The 20587-nt window shown below is 45.0% G+C and overlaps 1 protein-coding gene across 1 annotated transcript in view; it reads left to right on the top strand.

Annotated features, from left to right (window-relative positions):
* Kiaa1217 (KIAA1217 ortholog) overlaps nucleotides 1-20587 on the top strand; it is a 674425-nt gene that overhangs the window by 110715 nt on the left and 543123 nt on the right. The window contains exon 2 of the mRNA XM_033759334.1: nucleotides 12494-12574. The gene's annotated coding sequence lies outside the window, so the exon portion shown is untranslated. The remainder of the gene's footprint in view (nucleotides 1-12493; nucleotides 12575-20587) is intronic.

Below are 20587 nucleotides of genomic sequence, written 5' to 3'. Positions count from 1 at the left end.
TTACCTCCCAATTGCCAAATTCAGTGTATGATTATCCTCTTCACTTTTCAGACGCTTGGCAGCTCTTGGTGCCTTTGACGTTGGTGTCTCCTTTGCAGTTGCCTTTGTCTGTTTATAACCCAGTTCTAGCAATCATTAGCTCTGTGGCCCTGGGAAAGTTGACTAATCTTTCTATTCTTCAGTGTCCTCATCTGTGAAATGGGAAAAGGAATTATAACAACTTTCCAGGATCACGGCAAAGGTCATAAAAGATTACACATTAAACATTTATAAGTACTAGCTATGATTATATCCCAAACCAAACTCCGGATCTTACCCTTCTCCCAAACCTGTCCCTCTCCTGGGGGCCGCTTTGTCTGTTACAGTTCCATGTGTCACCTCCAAATTTCAGCTGGACCTGTGTGAAGAGATGGTTAGGCACGGAGCCCGCTCCCTCATCGTGGGATTGAGGGCCTTTTGAAAGGCACCCTGAAGAGCATTGCACCAGCTTGCTCCCTTCCAGCTTCACCATAACGTCTGGCAAGAAGGCCCTTCCAGGCACCCGAGGCTGGGGCCTCGCTTGGTCTTGGACCTCGCTGTCTGTGGAACCACGAGAAATAAATTGCATTCTTGACAAACCGCTCGGTCTGCGGTGTTATGTAGGAACGGCGCAAGTGGTCTAAGATACCATCTAATCCAAAGACTTCAGCGTCATCCTCCAAAACAAAGTTCTCCTGTAGGTGTAAGCTGCGAGACCCTCCCTCCACCCCTTCCTGGGCCCGCCCACTGCCTCCCCTCCCTGACCACAGCACACAGCGCACACACGACTCTCCTTACCTCACTGGCTCTTCGGGTGTCCTTAACCACTCGACACCCCCCGCCCCCGCCACTTACCAGCTTTCTGCAAATTTTGCTTGGCTTCTCTTCACATTCCTTTAGGAATTTCTCTAAGAACCACAAAACAGCCTAGTAATAAATTCAACTGTTTACTCCATGTGAGAAAGCAGCGCTGTGCTTTCCGTCTGTGATCTCATGGGGTGCTCACAATCTCACAAGGTGGGTGTTATTATTACTGTTCTGTTTTTCAGCTATGGTAACTAAACTCGGGGAAATTACACAATACAGAAAAAGTCACAGCCAAATAAGTTGTGGAGCTGGGATTTTGTCTAAGCCAAAGCTGCTAAGCACCGTTGTCCTAGTCTGCCTTGCAGGGCTCTGACATTCTCTTTGAAGTATTCGTTTGTACATTTTAAACCCTCGATGACTTTCCACTGTGCACAGGACAACATAGCAGTGAACTCTGGCCTAGCATGAAAGGCCCTTTGCTCTTCGGACCCATTTGATCCTCTTAAAAAAACATTTTTTTGGGGGGGTACTGGGGATCGAACTCAGGTCCTTGTGCTTGCAAGGCAGGCTACTGAACCACTGAGCTACATCCCCAGCCCCGATCCTCTTAAAATTTAATTTACTATGTCTACTTGTGTGTGATCTATTTTTATGTACCCATGGTTTTATTGCATTGTATTTATTATGCTATTTCTGTTTTGCTATATTTTACTCCTGTTCCTCAACACACACCCTAGTATTCTCAGCTTCATTCAAATTCTTCCTCAGCACCCTGCATATTCACAAAAACTTACACAAATATACATATACATTCACAAGTCTAAATAAAACATTCATCAGTTTTGCTTATAGCACTGAAAATATTATCTAAATACTACATTAAAGTTCAGAGAGAGAGAGGTATCTTGATGTTTCTTCTTATCAGTAGTTACAATCATAACACTTTGTTTTGAGATAGGGTCTCACTGTGTTTTTCAGGGTGGCCTTGAACTTACTGTGAGTCCCAGGCCAGCCAGGGAGGTAGCTCAGTGGCACCATGCCTGCTCAAAAGTACAAGGTCCTGAGTTTGATCCCCAATACCAAAAAAAGAAAAACAACTCATGATAGTCCTCCTGCCTCAGCCTCCCAAGTTCTGGGGTTACAGGCGTGCACCGCCATGCCCAGATGAATGCATTCTTTTTAATAGCTGAATAATATTTCATATTTTACATAACATTATGCTATATTATAATTTGTTCAGCTATTTGCCAATTTATGAATATTTTGTTTTTTCTCAGATATCTTTGTGGGGTACATCAGTACTTTTGGATTCGTTTCTTAATGGGTAAGAGAATGTTCCCTTTGTCCTGGCTGGCACATGGGATTAGAGATCTAGGTAATTCATGTCAATATAATAAGTGAAAGATGGCATGTTGTTGTGCCTTTAATCTTGGTTCCAAGCCTAGTGGTGAACTTGAGCATCTTTTCATGCATTTATTAAAGCCAGTTGGACACTCTTTTGTGAGCTATACTTTGAAAATTTGATTATGTTCCTTACCCATTTTTTATTTATATGCCTTTTTATTAACACACTGATTTTAACTCCCACTCTCATGTGGTTTGCGAGTGTTTTTTCCACTTTGTAATTTATCTTTTCATATTGTTTGTGAAATTGTTTAACATCCTACATGTTTTTTAAATTTCTTTTTATCAGCAAACTGTTTGAATTCATAGCTTCAGATAGTCCCATTTTGCCTAAGGACTCATATTTTTTAAACTTTTTAAACATGTAAATCTTAAATTCTAAAATTTATTTTTGCCATTCATGGGGGATGGAGTCCAAATATTTTACCTCAAAATGGTTAATGAGTGGTGCCAGAAACATTTGTCAAACTATCAAATTTTAATTTAGAGGAAAAAAGACTGAGCTATTTTTTTTCCTCTTACAAATTGAAATAATAATGTGTCACATAGATATTTAGATTTTCTCCTGGATTCTCTATCATCTACTTGTTTTGCCTCTGTGCTTGTTGATTAAAGAAACTTTCTAATGGGTTTTATAGATGGCAACACATAATTTCCTCAGTTTCGGACCTACGTACACACCGGTTGTTCTCCTAAGTCTCTTGGGGATTTATGCTTTCTTGCAAACATCAAATTATTCCACACACTTCCAAAAGTAAAAGAAATAAAATAATCTCTCATGTCCCAAAGCAAACGCAAAGCCCTCTAGGAATCCGCGTACAGTTGCATTGTATTATACCTTACGTAGGAGAGACACGGGCTGCGTTTCTGATGTTAAATCTTCCTATCTCGGTGAAAGATGCTCATTTGCAGAACAAGTATTATAACACACTGTGGTCTCAAGGAAGACTGCCCAGTGGTCTGGGTAATTCTACTGATTCAAAAGCACTTTTAAACAAGGTGAAAACTTGGTAAGGGGAAATTTTGTATCTTAGTAAGTTTCTTTCCTAGAGAAAGATACAATGTGTCCCATCCGTGCACCCAGGGTCTGTAATTCCAGAGAATGAGGACGACCCGCCCGCAGTGGGGCCCCCGTCCTGAGCGCCGTTGTCCTCCTTCCTGTCCCCTGTGGTCCGGCACCCTAGCTCCAGGCTTCACGCTGCCTCCGAAACGTCCACGCAAGGTGCAGGCACGGTTCCCGGATGTCGGATCCCCTGCCCCTGCACCCGGTGCTCCTGCCCGGGCCGTTCTCACGCCTTCGCCGGTCTGTGGGCCCAGGAGCCGTGGCTGTTGCAGAGGCAGCGGGAGCGGGCCTGGCACCACGCAGTCCTCGTCCCTGGCAGGCTCTGAAGATGCTGTTCCGTTTGTCTCTGCCTTTCCCGCTGGCTCAGGCCATTTTGCTTTCGTGTTGCTGTTTGCCCTTTCTCGGCCCATAACATAACTCCCAACCACATGTTTTTCTTTGCTGCCAAGAAAGCAGCCCCGAGGTACGACTGCTCAGTTAAGCCAGTGTTGGCAGGAAAGACAGACCAGCGAACAGACTGAGCAAAGCCTGGGCAAAGGTTGCCCTGACCCGAGGGCACAGTGACCCTCAATTACTGCGTGAAGAACGGGTGAGGGACGGATTTTATAAATCTCTGTCCTTGTCTGGAGAGCTCTTTGTATGGAGATTTTTTTTTTTTTTAAAACTTTTCCCCATCTGCTACCGAACCAAGATTCTCCTGGCAGGCAGCCTGGGTCAAGAGGCGGTGGTGAGTCCCTTGTTCCTTTTGAAGGCTGACATTTTCCAACATCTGCAGCCTAGACACCGAACCAATCAATGGCTGTCAACTTACCGAGGGAGGACAGCCTTCGCTTTTCTGGTGACCTGTGTCTAGGACGTGTGGCAGCCACTGATCTGTCTGTCCTTGTTAGCTGAGTTTCCCAGCTGTACTCTTGGGATGTCTGCAAAATCCTTTTATTGGTGTAATAGTTAACAAAAAGTTATCACTTGATATCACAAACTGAGGCTATCCTTTCTGTGCATATTTTTGAATAATATGTGAAAGAGGGTCTTCCCTGTGGAAAAACTAGAGTGTCTTTTATAAAAATAGGCCTGTTCTAATGTCAATTTTCTGCCTGAATTAAAGTGAATGAATATTAAACATTACTGCTGGCAGTCTTGTCATTGGAATTAAAGATTCTCTGCTATAATAAATAATTTTGCAAAAACACAAATTTTGGCCAAGCAATGATAAGCCCAATTTATTTTTTCTCGCGGTAAATGTATTTTCAGTCCAGGATGCATACATCTGCAGTATAATGTGTGAACATGAAACGTGGGTTTTAGAATAAGTCTCATATATTTTGCAAAAGCAGCACAGCCACCTACCTGATAAGAAGTGGTCCGGTGGCTAAATGGGGAAAGGATGACTCTTCCTGGTGGGAAAGCGGCATATGTCTTGGAGTGAAAGTGAGTCATACTCCGCACTCTGAAATCGTTACTCACTGGAATAACATCGCAGGCCCGCTGCCCTACCTTGTGTCCTGTGAGAGAGCTCCGGGCCCTGATGGCGTGGTGCCCCTGGGGTGGCCAGCTGCTGTTGCCAGTTGTGTGACCTCCAGCGATTTATTTCTGCTCTCTGGGCCTCTCTCTCTGCTACCGACCACAGAAGGGAAAGGTCGGACTGGAGAGCCCGACTGTGTCACTTCACGCCCCGGTGCGTCTCCATCGGCCTTGAGGTAAGTCACACACCACCCTGGAGACAACGTCCTGAGGCTCTCGGAGGACTCCCAGCCTGGTCTGCGATGTCCTCCCCAGCTCACCATCCGGCGGAGTGTCCAGAGGTGAGGCCTGAGTGCACCCTGGCAGCGACACCAAATTGTGTTTAGTATATCATTACCCCCCCCCAAAAAAACCACAAAACCCAGGGTCGTGATGCCTGTCCTTTATTAGATGAGCGCCGTGCTGCCAAGCACTTCAGATGACTGACTTCATTATTTAAGTGCTTATACAATGTTTTCATAGGTAATATTTCCATAAGTTTCTGGCTGTTTGCCTTCCGAAGAAATGTTTGGTTTTTTTGTTTTTTGCTTTTTTGTTTGTTTTTGTTTTGTTTTGGTCACTATTTCGTTGCTGTCTGAGCCCTTGCTGAAGAAGGAATTAATTCTGAAACACGGCCCAGCGTGTAGGGACTGCTAGGCTGACTCTCCGCGGCGTTTGTCCCCATTACGCGCCCCGTGAGGGTTCTCACACAGCCGGGGTGGAGTGAATGAGAGATCAGATGGCCACTGGGACTATCCAGGGATGGAAATGTGTCCGGGGCAGAAGAACCTCGGGAATTGTTCTTCTGTTTTCCTGGTTCTGTTTTTGCTGCTCACTGCTTAGCTGTGGAGATTGCAATTTCCTAGGGTTTGAAGATTCTGGATTTCAAATTCTATATTTTTGTATTCTGGATCTGTGCCTCGGGGAATCTTAGCAAAGGCATGAGATGAACTGCGTTAAGCCATCCTGAATGCCCACCTTCCTCACCTACTGCCACACACGCACACTGAGGGAAACACCAGTACAGGACGGAAAGGTTCAGGCGCCACGGGGAGAGGCAGGCGACAGCAGCCATGGCAGCAGTGACTCCTAGGCATTAAGAACGACTCCATGAAGTAACACTGACATCCCTATTTTATGAGAAAATCGAAACTCAGAGAAATGAGTCATCCACCCAACTGGCGGCATTTGGCTAGGTGCCCGCTCAGGCAGCCTGCCTCCAAGTTCAAGGCTGCTGGCCGGTGTCCCCTGCCGTCCCACGCACTCTGAGTTAACTGGGCCTGGGGCAGCTGCTGTCACATAACTCTCCCCTGCTGCAGCTCTTCTTATCCCGAGGATTAGTGAAACAAGGGACCGAGATCACGTGGCGGGAAATGCTGCAGGGCAGAGAAACTGGACCGCACACCTAGGTGTCTCGGACGATAAAACTGCGTGCTCGTGCTTTCTTCTGTCGCGCATTGTTTTCTCATAGTTGAGGAACCTGATACAATGAATGGGAAACACTCCCGGACGTTTTTCTCCCCTGAAAAGGTGATTTGTCCTAAATCATTGAAGTTTTCATCTATAGCATGGAATCCTGTCTAGTGCTTCTCATGGTTGCAGTTTCACCACGCCCAGGTTTTGGGTATCTGCAGAAGGCCCGCTGTGAGTAATTGCAGATAGAGGAGATGGATGACTTCAATACTCAGGCCTTGCTTCTTCCATCGGAGCCAATCACAACAGAACCTGACAGTGTATGCGGTCTCCCCGCCCACCAGTGGGTGGAGTCTAGAGACGGTCTTGTTTGCCTAAGGAAGCTGTAGCCCCCACCTATCACCCAGGGCGATGAGGAAGTTCTGTCCTCATTCTTGATTTGTAGGCAGTCCTTTGATGGAGTGGGGACCTTGCTCTTTGATCTCCGAAAAGCCATTAGCCAGTTCAGTTCCCCTCCTTTGGGACTGTGTCCCTTATCCCGGGCCATTGGCTAGGATTAACCCAAATATCTTCACCTTGCACCCTGCCCCCTAAATTGGATCAGTTTCAGCTCAGCATGACTTTCTAGTGCACTGGGGTCATGCATCCATCATCACTGTCTGGGTGGTACCATCTTCTTAAGCCTCCCATCTAAACCTCAGGTTGTTGCCAAGATTCAATAGCTACTAGGCAAACTCAGTAGCAATCAGTAACCACGGCTGACGGCATCGAAAGGAATGCCAGCAGCATCACCAGTGCATCCCTGTAAATTTCCCATTCAAGAGCAGGCCTGCTTGTTACTGGCATGCTGGGTGCAGTGTAGGGCAGTAGGGACCAACAACCGGGAATCTTAGATCCTGCCCACATCGCTGGCGGATTCACTTGTGCCCGCAGAGAAGTGTTACTCTCCAATTGATTTAGCTTTTCTGAGAAGGTCAGGTGACCTCTGTGCTTCCTGATGTTTTCATGATGCATTTGCCTATTTGGGGAGAGAAAAACAACACCGCCAAAACAACAAGAAATGCACTCAGCTCGCCAAATTTAACTCAGAAGAGATAACTGCAAGTATTTGTGGTCAGAAATTGTTGGAGCGGCAGAGTGAGCCAGGAGGCCTGGGAAACCCGAGATGCGCCTGGGAAGGTGAACTCTACCACCTTCCAAAGGCAAAGGCTTCCCAGGTGCAGATAAAAGAAGAGAATGCACCTAGGATGATAGATTTTCAAACACGGAGCAGCAGTAGAAGAGGATAAGGTGTTTACACATTGCAGTGTTAAGTGCTGTTCTCAACTTTTAGGAGGAAGATTTGCTTTAATCTTCTTGAACGTGAAGGAAGCCAGACTGCTGTTTGTCTTGGAGACCTTCCCCCCTGAACACAACGTTACAGTAGCCTTGCCGGGACTGCAAAGAGCTTCATTTACCACTGCAAAATATCTCCACTGGCTGGTGTTCACATTAAGGGAAATAATTGACAAATCAATTAATTGTGTGTTCTCCTAGTTTTTCTCTTTTCAACTCCTCTTTCCTTGGTCAGCCTTTTTATAGGCTCACAGTTCTTTGCTACACAAGGTTTGTGAAAATATAACATTTCAAAAAGCAATCCAACTGAAGATCTACAGTAATTTCGAGTGGCAATACTCCATGGGAGATCTTTATACAGTTACAGATATTTAATTTTTAGAATTGTGGAACTGAAGCTATATTCTCCATTGTTCTTCTGGAGTTTGTAATTGATTGACGTTCAGTGTTCACTAGGAAAAGCATCTGTCAGGAAGGAGCAGGTTTCTAGTATTTTCAGAATGAAACAAACCCAGAGCAGGCGAGTAAACACTGAAAGAAAGGGCTGGCAAGTGACAAAGGCCTGTGGAACAGCCCATGTATTTTCTTCAGTCAGAAATGTATAAGCTCCAGCTGATGAGAAACTATTTTAAAAAATTAGAACCAAATGAGAAGCAGTATGTTCTGATAGAAAGAAGTGGGACTCAGAACAGCAGGATAAGGACAATAATATGGGCTCATTAACTAAATGGACAAATAACTTTCCATACCTTAAAATCCTCTCAGAGCACTGAAACTTTTATATAAAATAATTGCTACTCATACTTTCAACTTTATCTTCTCAAGAGAAAATCAAACTATGTTTAGTATATACTTTTTTAAAAACTCAGGGCCATCAATATTCTTGATTAGTAATTTAATTAAAATAATTTCTCAAAAGATGACTCAAAGGAATAAAATTTATCTAAAAATGAGTATATGTGTCACATCGTTTCTGTGAAGAGTCTAGATAAAGCATTACCACATATTATCAAACATGTTGCATCCTACTTATGTGTAACTTAGGCATTAAACTACATTTTATGATGGGAAAACTAGTCATAGTCGGGTGAATGGACTTCAGCAATATTTGAGCTGATGCATACCAGTCCACGACACTACTGCCTCTTCTGTTCCTGATCTGGTCCTCTGTGAGTGTGGTTGAAAGGAAAACAAGGAGAGCCCCACTGCTGCCACCATCTCCTTGGTCCTCTGACCATTCTGTCTGTCTCTGTATCTAGCTGTCTGTCCCCCAACCCCTCACCCCTAAGAACTGAACTGAAAAAAGGACCCTTCTTCACCTTAGGTAAATCCATATTACAAAGTTTCAGCCTCCATCATTAGAAGGTAATAGCAGAGGAATACATGTGCGGTAGAATGGTTCTATGGTCCAGCGAAGTCCAGTTCAGTTCAATTTGGCATCATACATCAGTGGCATGATACAGCACTGATCTCTGTTTGAGCTCTTCTTGACAAGGTCAAACATACCCAAGATGCATTGTGCTTCCATGGTAAGAACATATGGGATCAATCCGTTTTACCCAAACTGGATTCTGTTTAATACTCACCAAGTCACTTTTGTTTTCCCTCTGACATTCACCTGTTAGCTATGACACTCCAAGCCCCCAGCGTCTTCTCTTCTTCTGCAAGTGGTCACTGATTTGTCTTGTAATCTGTCCTTGAATGGTATTACAGTGTTCACTGCTTGATTATCACACCTTCTGTATGTTCTAAACAGAGCTGTTGCTTCTTTTTATTTGAGACATAAATTCTCTCTGTCTCTCTTAGATGTCAGGGGATATCCCACCATAATTTATTTGTGAGGTTACTTGACCAAAATCCTAGCTCTGCCTCTCAGTGAGCCCTGAGACCTTAACAACCCTAGATTTTGGTTTCCTCGCCATTCTGGTAAAGAGAATCCTGAAACTCTAATGTACTGTATCTTCCTACCCCAAATTCTATTCTTTTGGGTTCCAATTTACATCCTTTATGATTCCACAATCTTTACTGATTATAATAACCTGTGACCTGCAGGTTGGGGAAAATCTGTGTTATAATTAAAAGATAAGGGAAGTTGTGTTGCCTCTATAGAGTAATTGTATTAAATATTTTATATGCAGCCCAACACAATTCCTCTTCACTTATTGTGCCCCAGACAAACCAGAAAGTTGGGCACTCTTGTAGGCACTTGGAGACATGTTTAAAAATACTATATGCTCAGTCCCTGTTTCAGACAATCAAAACTAGGGGAGGAATCTAAGAATTTTTTTTTTTCTTTAAAGCTCTGAAATTGATTCTAATGTGCAACCAGAATCAGGAAGAACGTCTTCACTAAAGCATCTTCATTTTGTCTTTGGCCTCTCCACTGGTCACTGTTAAAATAACAAGATGGGGTGCGGGGATACAAATGTCCTTCTCTCTTTATAGAATCAAGGGAGCAAGGAGAGAGGAGGGTGATAGGAGGAAGGGGGCCAGTAGCAGATGAGATAATGTTTTGGGAAAATATTTTGAAGGAGCCACTATTTTCTGTGCACAGAATATAACCCTTTACAGGCTGGACTGTACATAAATTCTCTCTGTCTCTCTTAGATGTCAGGGGATATCCCACCATAATTTATTTGTGAGGTCACTTGACCAAAATCCTAGCTCTGCCTCTCAGTGAGCCCTGAGACCTTAACAACCCTAGATTTCGGGTTCCTCGCCATTCTGGCAAAGAGAATCCTGAAACTCTAATGTACTGTATCTTCCTACCCCAAATTCTATTCTTTTGGGTTCCAATTTACATCCTTTATGATTCCACAATCTTTACTGATTATAATAACCTGTGACCTGCAGGTTGGGGAAAATCTGTGTTATAATTAAAAGATAAGGGAAGTTGTGTTGCCTCTATAGAGTAATTGTATTAAATATTTTATATGCAGCCCAACACAATTCCTCTTCACTTATTGTGCCCCAGACAAACCAGAAAGTTGGGCACTCTTGTAGGCACTTGGAGACATGTTTAAAAATACTATATGCTCAGTCCCTGTTTCAGACAATCAAAACTAGGGGAGGAATCTAAGAATTTTTTTTTTAAGCTCTGAAATTGATTCTAATGCGCAACCAGAATCAGGAAGAACGTCTTCACTAAAGCATCTTCATTTTGTCTTTGGCCTCTCCACTGGTCACTGTTAAAATAACAAGATGGGGTGCGGGGATACAAATGTCCTTCTCTCTTTATAGAATTAAGGGAGCAAGGAGAGAGGAGGGTGATAGGAGGAAGGGGGCCAGTAGCAGACAAGATAATGTTTTGGGAAAATATTTTGAAGGAGCCACTATTTTCTGTGCACAGAATATAACCCTTTACAGTCTTGACTGGTTGAGTTCTAGGATATCCAAGAAAAAGAGTGCCTGGTTTCCATTTGTAACACTGTTCTAACTATTCTAATGAGTCTTCCCCATGAAAAGGCGCCTCTGATTATAGAAGGCACAGTGAGGCTGTAGAAGGTGGTTCGTGACTGCTTCCAGGCCAGTATCGTGGAATGGAGCTCTTCCCCCAACACAGGCCGGGCGCGCATCTGTCTCCATCCTGTGCTCCCTCCCCAGCCACGAGCGCCCCCTTAGCCCCTCCATCTGCCTCTTTGCAAAGCCATCGGTGGCACTAAACTGGAATCTACAATTCAGTGTTTTTTCCCCTTTACTATGAAAGTTGTACCCCTATTCCAGTAGCCGCAAAAGGTTATAATTAAAGCAATATATGCTCAGCAGGGAGACCGCCATGAAATTCTACAGCTATTGGTCACTGTTAAAATAACAAGATGGGGTGCGGGGATACAAATGTCCTTCTCTCTTTATAGAATTAAGGGAGCAAGGAGAGAGGAGGGTGATAGGAGGAAGGGGGCCAGTAGCAGACAAGATAATGTTTTGGGAAAATATTTTGAAGGAGCCACTATTTTCTGTGCACAGAATATAACCCTTTACAGGCTGGACTGGTTGAGTTCTAGGATATCCAAGAAAAAGAGTGCCTGGTTTCCATTTGTAACACTGTTCTAACTGTTCTAATGAGTCTTCCCCATGAAAAGGTGCCTCTGATTATAGAAGGCACAGTGAGGCTGTAGAAGGTGGTTCTTGACTGCTTCCAGGCCAGTATCGTGGAATGGAGCTCTTCCCCCAACACAGGCCGGGCACGCATCTGTCTCCATCCTCTGCTCCCTCCCCAGCCACGAGCTCCCCCTTAGCCCCTCAGTCTGCTTCTTTGCAAAGCCATCGGTGGCACTAAACTGGAATCTACAATTCAGTGTTTTTTCCCCTTTACTATGAAAGGTACCCCTATTGAATCTACAATTCAGTGTTTTTTCCCCTTTACTATGAAAGTTGTACCCCTATTCCAGTAGCCGCAAAAGGTTATAATTAAAGCAATATATGCTCAGCAGGGAGACCGCCATGAAATTCTACAGCTATATTTCATAACAGCAGTAAAGGAAGTTATGACAGGTCAGGCTTGGTGATTGGCAGCCAGTGCAGTAGAAAGGATTCTGGCTTATGCCCCTCCACGTGGAAAAGGGCCTCACTCTGCAGCTAAGTGATTTGATCCCACCAGTCTTTTTAACCTTTAAAAGTTCTCTGTTTTAGAAACAGTGGGATAAGGGAGTGTGGCATGACCTTCTTTTAGGTCCCTTTCGGTGGTCAGGTTGTGTAGTTCTAAGCCTCTATGACACTCCTTGCCTGACAAATGGATGGTCTGTCTCGTGTTTCTCTTTGGGTAATTGTGAGATTTCTAACTATGACAAGAGCACCCCACAGCAGAACAAAACCAAAGTGCCCGAGAAGCCCCAGCCAAATGACTACATCTGGTTTAATTGTTAAATTTCACATTGCCTTTTATATCTGCAAGAAAAATGTGTTTTTGTATGCCTTCACATGTAGACATCTATTTATTATTTTTAATTTTTCTAGGACCATTCCCTTGGACACTGAGATTAATGTCTTCCATCCATGAACTAAACTCTTCCTGCAGCAAGAAATATTGAATATGGGGTGAGTGAGCAACCCTATAATAGACATGTTTATACTGTCAGTGTGTCTGTCTTGGGACCTTGAAAAGTTAATATATTTTTGCTTTAAGTAATTACAGTTTCCTGAGGAGGATATTTATAGGTTTCCATGGGCCATGTGTCTCTTGCTGTGTCAGATAAGCATGATTGTGCCTTTAAAACTCAGGGAGCTAATTCTCTTTGATAGCTTCAGAATAAATGTTCACCCTTGCAAGCCTTAGCATTAGATGGAAATTGACGCCTGAATATAAAATAGGCTTTTAAAAATCTATCATCATATCTGGCCAGCATCCATTTTGACATATACTAAATAAACACGTGTGCATAAAAGAGTCACCCAGGGATGCAGATGCTTATGGCGGAGGGATCGTGGACAGGTGAAAAGTCCTGATGTGCAGCCACATAAAGGCCCCGGGTCCCCACTGTTCCGGTCAGGCTCCTATGGAGCCTCAGTGGGAAGCGGACTGCCGGGCACGCGGTTCAGCTGCGCCGACAGCCAGTTGGGTAAACTACCAGGTAACGCAGGTGAGTGCTGTCACCGCGAGAGCCTCACCTGTCCTCTATTTCTCCTGGTGGGAAGGCTCTAAAACAGGGAGAGCAGCTTGCGTGAGACATCAACTCTGATCAGGAAAGAGAAAATGTTGCATTTTCACTCCATGTTTTTCTTGGGGGGGGTGGTTACTTGTGTAGCCAAAGGTGTTTTAAACTCTGCTATCAAACAAGTGGACACTATCAAAGAGTGGCATTTGAAGGCAGCCTTCTTTCTTCTTAGAATGATCAGACTCTGCTCCCCTGATTCATTTCTCTAATTGTATTTACAGACAGACTTGTGTACTAAGATATTAAAGACTCAGTCATCCATTCCGTAGACATTCAGTAGCTATGTTTTTTTTCTCTTTGCGTTGTAGGTTTATTTCAGATGCCAGGCTCTCTTGAGCCTGTATCCTAAGGGAGACATAGAATTAATAAACAAGAGGGGCCAGGCAGGCAGCTCAGTAGCAGAGTGCTTGTGTAGTGTCTCGAGGTCTTGGGTTTGATCCCCAACACTACAAAAAAGGTGAAAAATGTGGTATGTCACATGGCAAGAAATGTAATGGAGTAAAATAAAGTCATAAAGGTCAACAAGGTGTACTGGGAGGAGGTGCTAGTTTAAATAGGGCAGTCAGGAAGCATCACTGACGGCTAACATTGGGGCAATGAATGAATAGAAAGAGAAAGCAGTACATCCACTGGAGGAAAGATGATGGTGGTAACAGAAGTGAGTTATGGATGAGCGAGTTCAGACAATAGAGCTGTGCCATTCTCCATGCCAGATTCAAATCCTTTATTATAGCCGCCGGCCAAGGGTGTCTAGTGCCCAGAAGTTTCCTCGGCCATGGGAAGCAGTTTGATTTATCCTTTTAAATCATGCTTTCAGTTGGGGAGGCTCAGGGGAGAGCAAGTGGAATCTTATAGAAGCAGAGCCCTGCTGGGTTAGTGGAGGGCACAAGGAAATTTCACACTCACTAGGTGAGCTACAAAACATCCTGCAACTGCAGCGAGTTTACTGCCAAGCAGGATGTGGGGGTTTTGAGTGCTTTGTTGAAGTGCAAGCCCTTTCTTCTAGCACAGGTACAAATCGGCATTGAGGCGCAAGAGGGAGTCAGGTTGGCGATCACAGGGTGTTGAGCAGTGACAGGTTCTCTTGAGCTACATTGGAGGTGGAAATGACAGGTTTTTTTCAAGATTAGATATGGGGTATGGATGGAAAATGATGATTCCAGAGTCTTTGGCTTCAACAACTGAAGGGAAGGGCAGTCTTGTCCCTTCCTGGCAGGGAGAAGATTCAAAAACGAGTTTGGAGAGGGCAGAATTAGGAATTCCATTTCAGAGCTGGGAAATCTGAGGCATACATGTGACATCCAGACGTAGAAATCAAGTGGGTAGTTGAGCATTCAAGTCTGGAGGTCCAGGGCAAGATCTGTGATGAAGATGCATTTGGAAGTATCGGTTCTGAGACGGTTTACATGGCTGAGGCCAGATGGGAGCTTGGGATTTTCCACCAATGCCCTCTTCATCTTAGAAATTCTTCTTAAATTGGAATGTGGTGGGTTCTGTGCTTTGGGGTTGTTAAAAGCTTTCCCAGCTGAATCACATTTGCACAGATTTAGTACATCTGACTGAGAACTGAGGGTGACTAAAGACAAGCTGAAGTCATGCGACAGAGTCCAGGAGAACTAGCATTTAGAGGTCACTGTTGGTGAGTTTCTGTACAAATGTGAGAAGAGACAGGGGAGTTAGCTGGATCGGGAGTTGCAAGTAAGAGACATTGGTTTTTAAAATGAGAAAAGTGGTGACACATTTGTATGCTCTTGGCTTTTGGATTTTGTTGTTGTTGTCATTGTTGTTGTTGTTGTTGTTGTTAGTTTTTGAGAAAGGATGGCCTTAAACTCACCAAGATTCCCCTGACTCCGCCTTTCCAAGATTGCAGGTGTGCACTACCACACGCAGATATGTGCTCCTGGAAAGGATCCAATAGAGGGAGAAAATGACGTAAGATAAAGGAAGGATCGATAAAAAACATGGGATTGGGTAGAGAAAGGGGGGCCATGTGTACAGTGGCTGGTTGTCCAGCTGGGAGCCTGGCTGGTTGCCCCTGGTTACAGGAGGGCAGGCCAGCCGTGGGCAGGTCGGCTACACTGCGGGTACAGGAGGCCACTGTCTAAAGACTGCTCTGTCTCCTCAGGGGAATGGGAAACAGCGTCTTCAGTTAAGAGAATGGAAGGGAGAGAGAGGCTTGAGGAGAGAGCAGGGTATGATCTACATTGTTATGGTTTGCATGTCGACTGTCCCCTCAAAGTCCATATGTTACAAGCTTGGTCCCCATGGTGGCATTATTGGGGGAGTAGTGGGATCTTTGGGGGGTGGGGCCTGGCGGCAAGTCCTTAGATCGCTTGGGAGGTGTCCTCAGCCCCTCAGTGTCTCTGCTTCTTGGCTTGCGATGTGATGGTTTGCTGTAATCCATGCTGTCTGGCATCGCACCAGAGGCCTGAAGCAATGGGACAGCCCCGCTGAACTGGAGTCTCCAGAACTGTGAGCTCAGCGCGCCTCTTCTCTTAGTTCTGTCCTTGGGTATCTTGTAGTGGAGAAACGCAGCTGGGTGTCATGTGGTGGATACATGTAAGGAAAATGAGCGCGTAAGTAGAACTGGTGTGCAGTGCAAGGGGCATAGCTTGGCTGCAGCTTTGTGTGTGTGTCTTTCCATCTGCCTTCAGCTGCTTGCTGGTGCCAAGAACCAGGAGGGTCAGATTAAACATGGGCGGAGCTCCCGTCAGGTGAAAGGACTGGAGAAGCAATGGGCTTCCCACTTGAAGCTGTAGGGAACTGTGTGATTCTAATGATGCACCTCGCTGTTTATGCTACGTGGGGAAACAGGACTCCAGAGGAGCGGGCACTGTGCAAGGGAGGCGGGATTTACATATTGGAGCCTGGACAGACCCAAAACTTTGCTGAAGATGGTTCTAGGAGTTTATTATGAAATGAAAGGACTTTCACAGGGTGAAAGGTAAGCATATTCATTCCAGAAGCCAATTTCACTTTGAAGCTACTTAAGTTTTCACCCATTAAAATTACTTAAGTAATGCAAAAAAGGACCCTAGCTTTGAACATTAGTATGCATGCTTTCACTTACAATTATGAAATGAATATGTTCGTGTATAATCTAAAAACAATTAGTGATTGCTAGACTACATCTCAGTAATCTGTCTCTTGTAAAGTAATAAATTGCTGAAGACAGAATTAAACCATCCTGAGCACTTTTTAAATATTTATGCTTCTTTGTAACCCCAGTGGTTTGGGGGAAATGATGACAAACAACATAATGTATGTCTCTGCCTATTTTGTAAATCACTTTAATTTTCCCAAATTGCTGGAAAGGGATTTGCAGCAGTTAAGAAACTTTTCAAAAACTCTAATTGATAAAATTGTATTACAGCAGATGGATGCTGGAGTTATAAAATGCTTGACTCTGATTAAATCGTGTCTCACATCAGAATTGCTCTATGTGAAAAGGGAGTTGGCCACTCAGCACTGATCTAACGACCTTTCACCCCCGCTGGACATTCCGCCCGATGCCTGGGTTCCCTGATTGTTTTCCTATAAATTTTGACCTTGTTCAGTTTGTGCGAAGCTATGCTGCTGGTGGTCTGGACATCTATAGTGGGCCCGGCAGACCAAACCAATTTAAGAGTTTAATTACAGAAACTGTACCTTGGCGGGTTGCAGGAGACCTTGTAGACGATTAACTAAACTGTGACCCACAGACTGGTTGATTGACTAAGCCGTAGCCAGTTAAATTGTTTGCTAAGCCTTGCTTCCATTTTCCTATAAACCCTTTCTGATAGCATTATTGGCTTCACTTCTCAGAAACTGCTCTGGTTCTCAAGACTGTCCGATTCGCAAATCCTGTTTTGCTTTGTTTTGTTCTGCTCTGCTCGTAGTAAATTCTAAATTTAATGGGCCTAAGGAATTTTCCTTTTATCAGCAGCAGCATCAAAGTTAAAGCTTTGAGTAAATTTAAGAACAGTGAAGACAGGTGAAAAACCCAAGATTGTTAGGGTTCGTGAGTTCTTGGTCAGAAACAGAGGAGCCGGCTTTTGAGTGTACTTTTCAACTTGGCAAGAGCGCGGCTTCTGAAGAGGACGGAGCCTTCTATGCGTGCTGTTTTTGTCTGTACGGGGAGGATGGGCATGAGAGTATACTAAAGGCACCCAGTTGTTTTTCGTGTGGATCCCGGCTGAGTCCCTTTTGCAGCTCTGGATTCAGTTATGGTGACCTGAACCTGTCTTGATTCTCTGCGTAGTCACTGGCCTTTGACGATAGCAGTAGGATACGTAACTGCATGCAGCAGATTCCTGTGTGAATTATGGTGAAACAGAACTACAGACTGTTCTCTAGTTTTGCACATAAAGTGCTCTTGAAAATGTAAAAAAAAAAAAAAAATCAAATGCAGGAAAATTGAAAAATAGACTTAAATATTCAGAGAGATTTCTATTTCCATGGAGAAAAACATTAAATCCCTGATGGCATTTCACCTATAGTCTTCAGTGAAATGGTTTTGATATTCAGAATGTGTTCTTCAGTTTTGTTCTTTCCTCATAATTAGATGTGCTATTGCCAAGGCGGGTTCAGGGGAAGCTAGAGATGTGCTGTTTTGTGAAACACTCTCAGGTCCTCATCTGTAGGATCGGAGCTTTCACTTTTCTGTTCTTACTTACAAAAGGTAGTCCACAGAGAGTACAAGCCACGGTGTACCATAGTGGACAGGGAAGCTACTGAGGCCCCAAACCTGAGCCCAGCACTGCCTGATGGTGGTGGTGTAGAAGGTCACAGTCAGTGGTCACAGGAAAGCAAGACAGTGTCACCCCAGCAGGGATGAGTTGCACACTTTCTGAAGGAGGAAAGGAAGGAAAACGTGGAAGGGCAGCCGGGACCCTACGGCTGATGGGGATGGTGTGAGAGCGTCCAGGAGTGCTCCTGAGTTTTCCAAGTTTGCCATTCACGTTCATCAGTGCTCGTGGCTCAGTACCCCTCACACTTGATTATATGACCTGGCACGGCACGTGGTAACAGTTGGTATCTTTTTTATTGGTATATGTTTATTTGTGGATTGCTAGGTTGCTTTTTACAATGGGGAAACCAAATGTCACAATAATTAAGGAACAAAAGCTGAAATCGATATTCACCACTCACGGCCCCAAACGGCCATCCCGACCCCCGTGTTAACCCCGCAATATTCCTCACGCTAAGTGTTGAGCACTGCAATGCCCGTCAGCTATTTTAATTTGGTTTGAAGCATTTTTTTATTCCCTGCTGGAGATTGGGCCCAGGGCCTTTGCACTGTGCTGTATCCACAGCCCTACTTTTTATTTGGAGATAGGGTCTCACTAAAACACTCAGGTGCCCAAGCCGGTCTTGAACTTGTGCTCCTCCTGCCTCGGCCTCCAGAGTGCTAGGATTACAGATGGGCGCCACCACGCCTGGCTTAAGCGTATTTATAAGTCCTGCTCTTTGTGAGGTAGCACAGGGCATGAAAAAGACGTGATTCCTTGTGAAAATGGATTACCGTGGGGGAAAAATGTGGCCGGGGCCATAATTAACGAATTAATTGGGAAATAATTCATATGCTCTTGGGCAGAGCGGAGACAAAATGATTGCTAATTACGGTGGGAGAGTTCACACTGTACTCACGGACAAAGCCATAGTCCTCTTTTACTCAGAATACTTTGCGCCATAGCAATCGCTCCATCAGGTCCTGCTGCGTTTTAAAAACATCAGAGAATTGAAGGCAGGTGCAGCTCTCTTGAGTCACGATCGTTTCAAGAGCCAACCAAATAGCCACGCCCTGCACGAGGCCGTTTCCATTCGGAGCGGATTCCTTGTGTGACGCGGGTCCAGAAGAGTGGGAAGCAGCGGAAGAGGGGCTCTGGCTTCAGGGTGTGGGAGCCGCCCGGGTATCCGCCCGACGCAGTACTCCCGGTCTGTGGCGGCGCTGGCGTAAACAGCCCTGCTCTGCCGCACATGGGCAAAAGTGTGTCCCAAGCAGTCCTGCGCAGTCCACCTGCCCTGCCCTCTGTCGTGGTTTTCCGGTGGACTCCCACACGCACAGCCGTGAGCTGTACAGAGGTTTGCCCGTCTCAGCCGCCACAGACTCAAATAGCTGCTGGCGACCGCGCCTCTCTTTGCTCCGGGAGACCGGGAGACTGAAGTCTTGTGGAAGCCCTGTGCACCTCCGGGTCTTCGCCCAGCAGCAAGCTCTCCTCCGGCCCCAGCTCTGCACAGTGCGTCTTGGTTGCTAAGTGATGCTGGCCCTTGGTACCCGTCGCCAGAACTGTGTTTCCTGGGGGGTGGACACGTGACGGTGCACGGGCTGGAGACTTACAGAACTGCCTTCCAGATCCAGCCAGTGTCCTGACTCACGCTCGATCTGGACCGTATAACCTAAGGGGGAGCACAAGGCCAGGCCGCCGCTCGGGCTGTTTGCTTCCAAAATTTAAGTTGCATAGGATGTGGGGACTTAGCTCAGCGATTCGGTGGCCTGCTTTGCAAGCACAAGGACCTGAGTTCAATCCCCGGTACCAAAATAAATAAATAAATCATGAAGGATGAGAAAGGTGGACTATAAGCGAGCTGTTTGGGCCCTTACTTTAAATATTAAATTTTACAGTTTTGCCCTTGAATGTTGGGTGCTGTGTAGAACGCAAAAACATCTGCAGACTTTCTAAAAAGTGCCTTTATTTTTTAGAGCAGTCTTAGGCTCGCGGAAACATGGAGCAGCAAGAACACAGACTTCCCATGCAGCGCCTTTCCCTCCCGCACATGCGGCCTCCCCCGGCCTCGTGCAGTGTGTCTCTCCCTCAGTCTGCGCTCATGTGTCCACACGTTATTACCACCGGGCACTCTCCCTGTCCTAAAATCCCTCCTGTTCCTCTTCCATCTTACTCAACCCTGGCAACCACGGAGGTTTTTTTGTTTTTTGTTTTTTGTTTTTTTTCCTTTTACAGTCTCCGTAGTTTTGCTGTTTATAGAATTGGAGAATATACAGAATGTAGCTAGAATACAGCTTTTTCAGATTGGCTTCTTTCACTTGTATTTTAAGTTTCTTATATGTCTTTTCGCTTTTTCTTAATACTCAGTAATATTTCATTGCCTAAATATATCATAGGTTATCCATTTGTCTATGAAAAGCTATCTCAAGGCCTTAAATAATTAAGCCTAATTTTTTTCTTTTGGGGGGCATGCAGGGGATCTAACTCAGGACCTTGCCCTTGCAAAGCAGGTGGCAGAACCACTGAGCTAAAACTGCAGCCCAAGACATCTTGGTTGCTCCTAGGCTAGATGTTGGTATTTGTACATGGAGATGCTACAAACATCCTAGTGCAGGTTTTTGTGTAGACAGAAGTTTTCAACCGCTTTGGGTAAATACCGAGGGTGCAATGGCCGAGCATACAGTAAGAGT

The sequence above is a fragment of the Fukomys damarensis genome, unplaced genomic scaffold, assembly GCF_012274545.1.
Source record: "Fukomys damarensis isolate Sample0158 unplaced genomic scaffold, DMR_v1.0_HiC HiC_scaffold_37, whole genome shotgun sequence".
NCBI lineage: Eukaryota > Metazoa > Chordata > Mammalia > Rodentia > Bathyergidae > Fukomys > Fukomys damarensis.
Note: the sequence above shows the minus strand (reverse complement) of the source record. Positions and strands in the feature narration are given on the sequence as shown.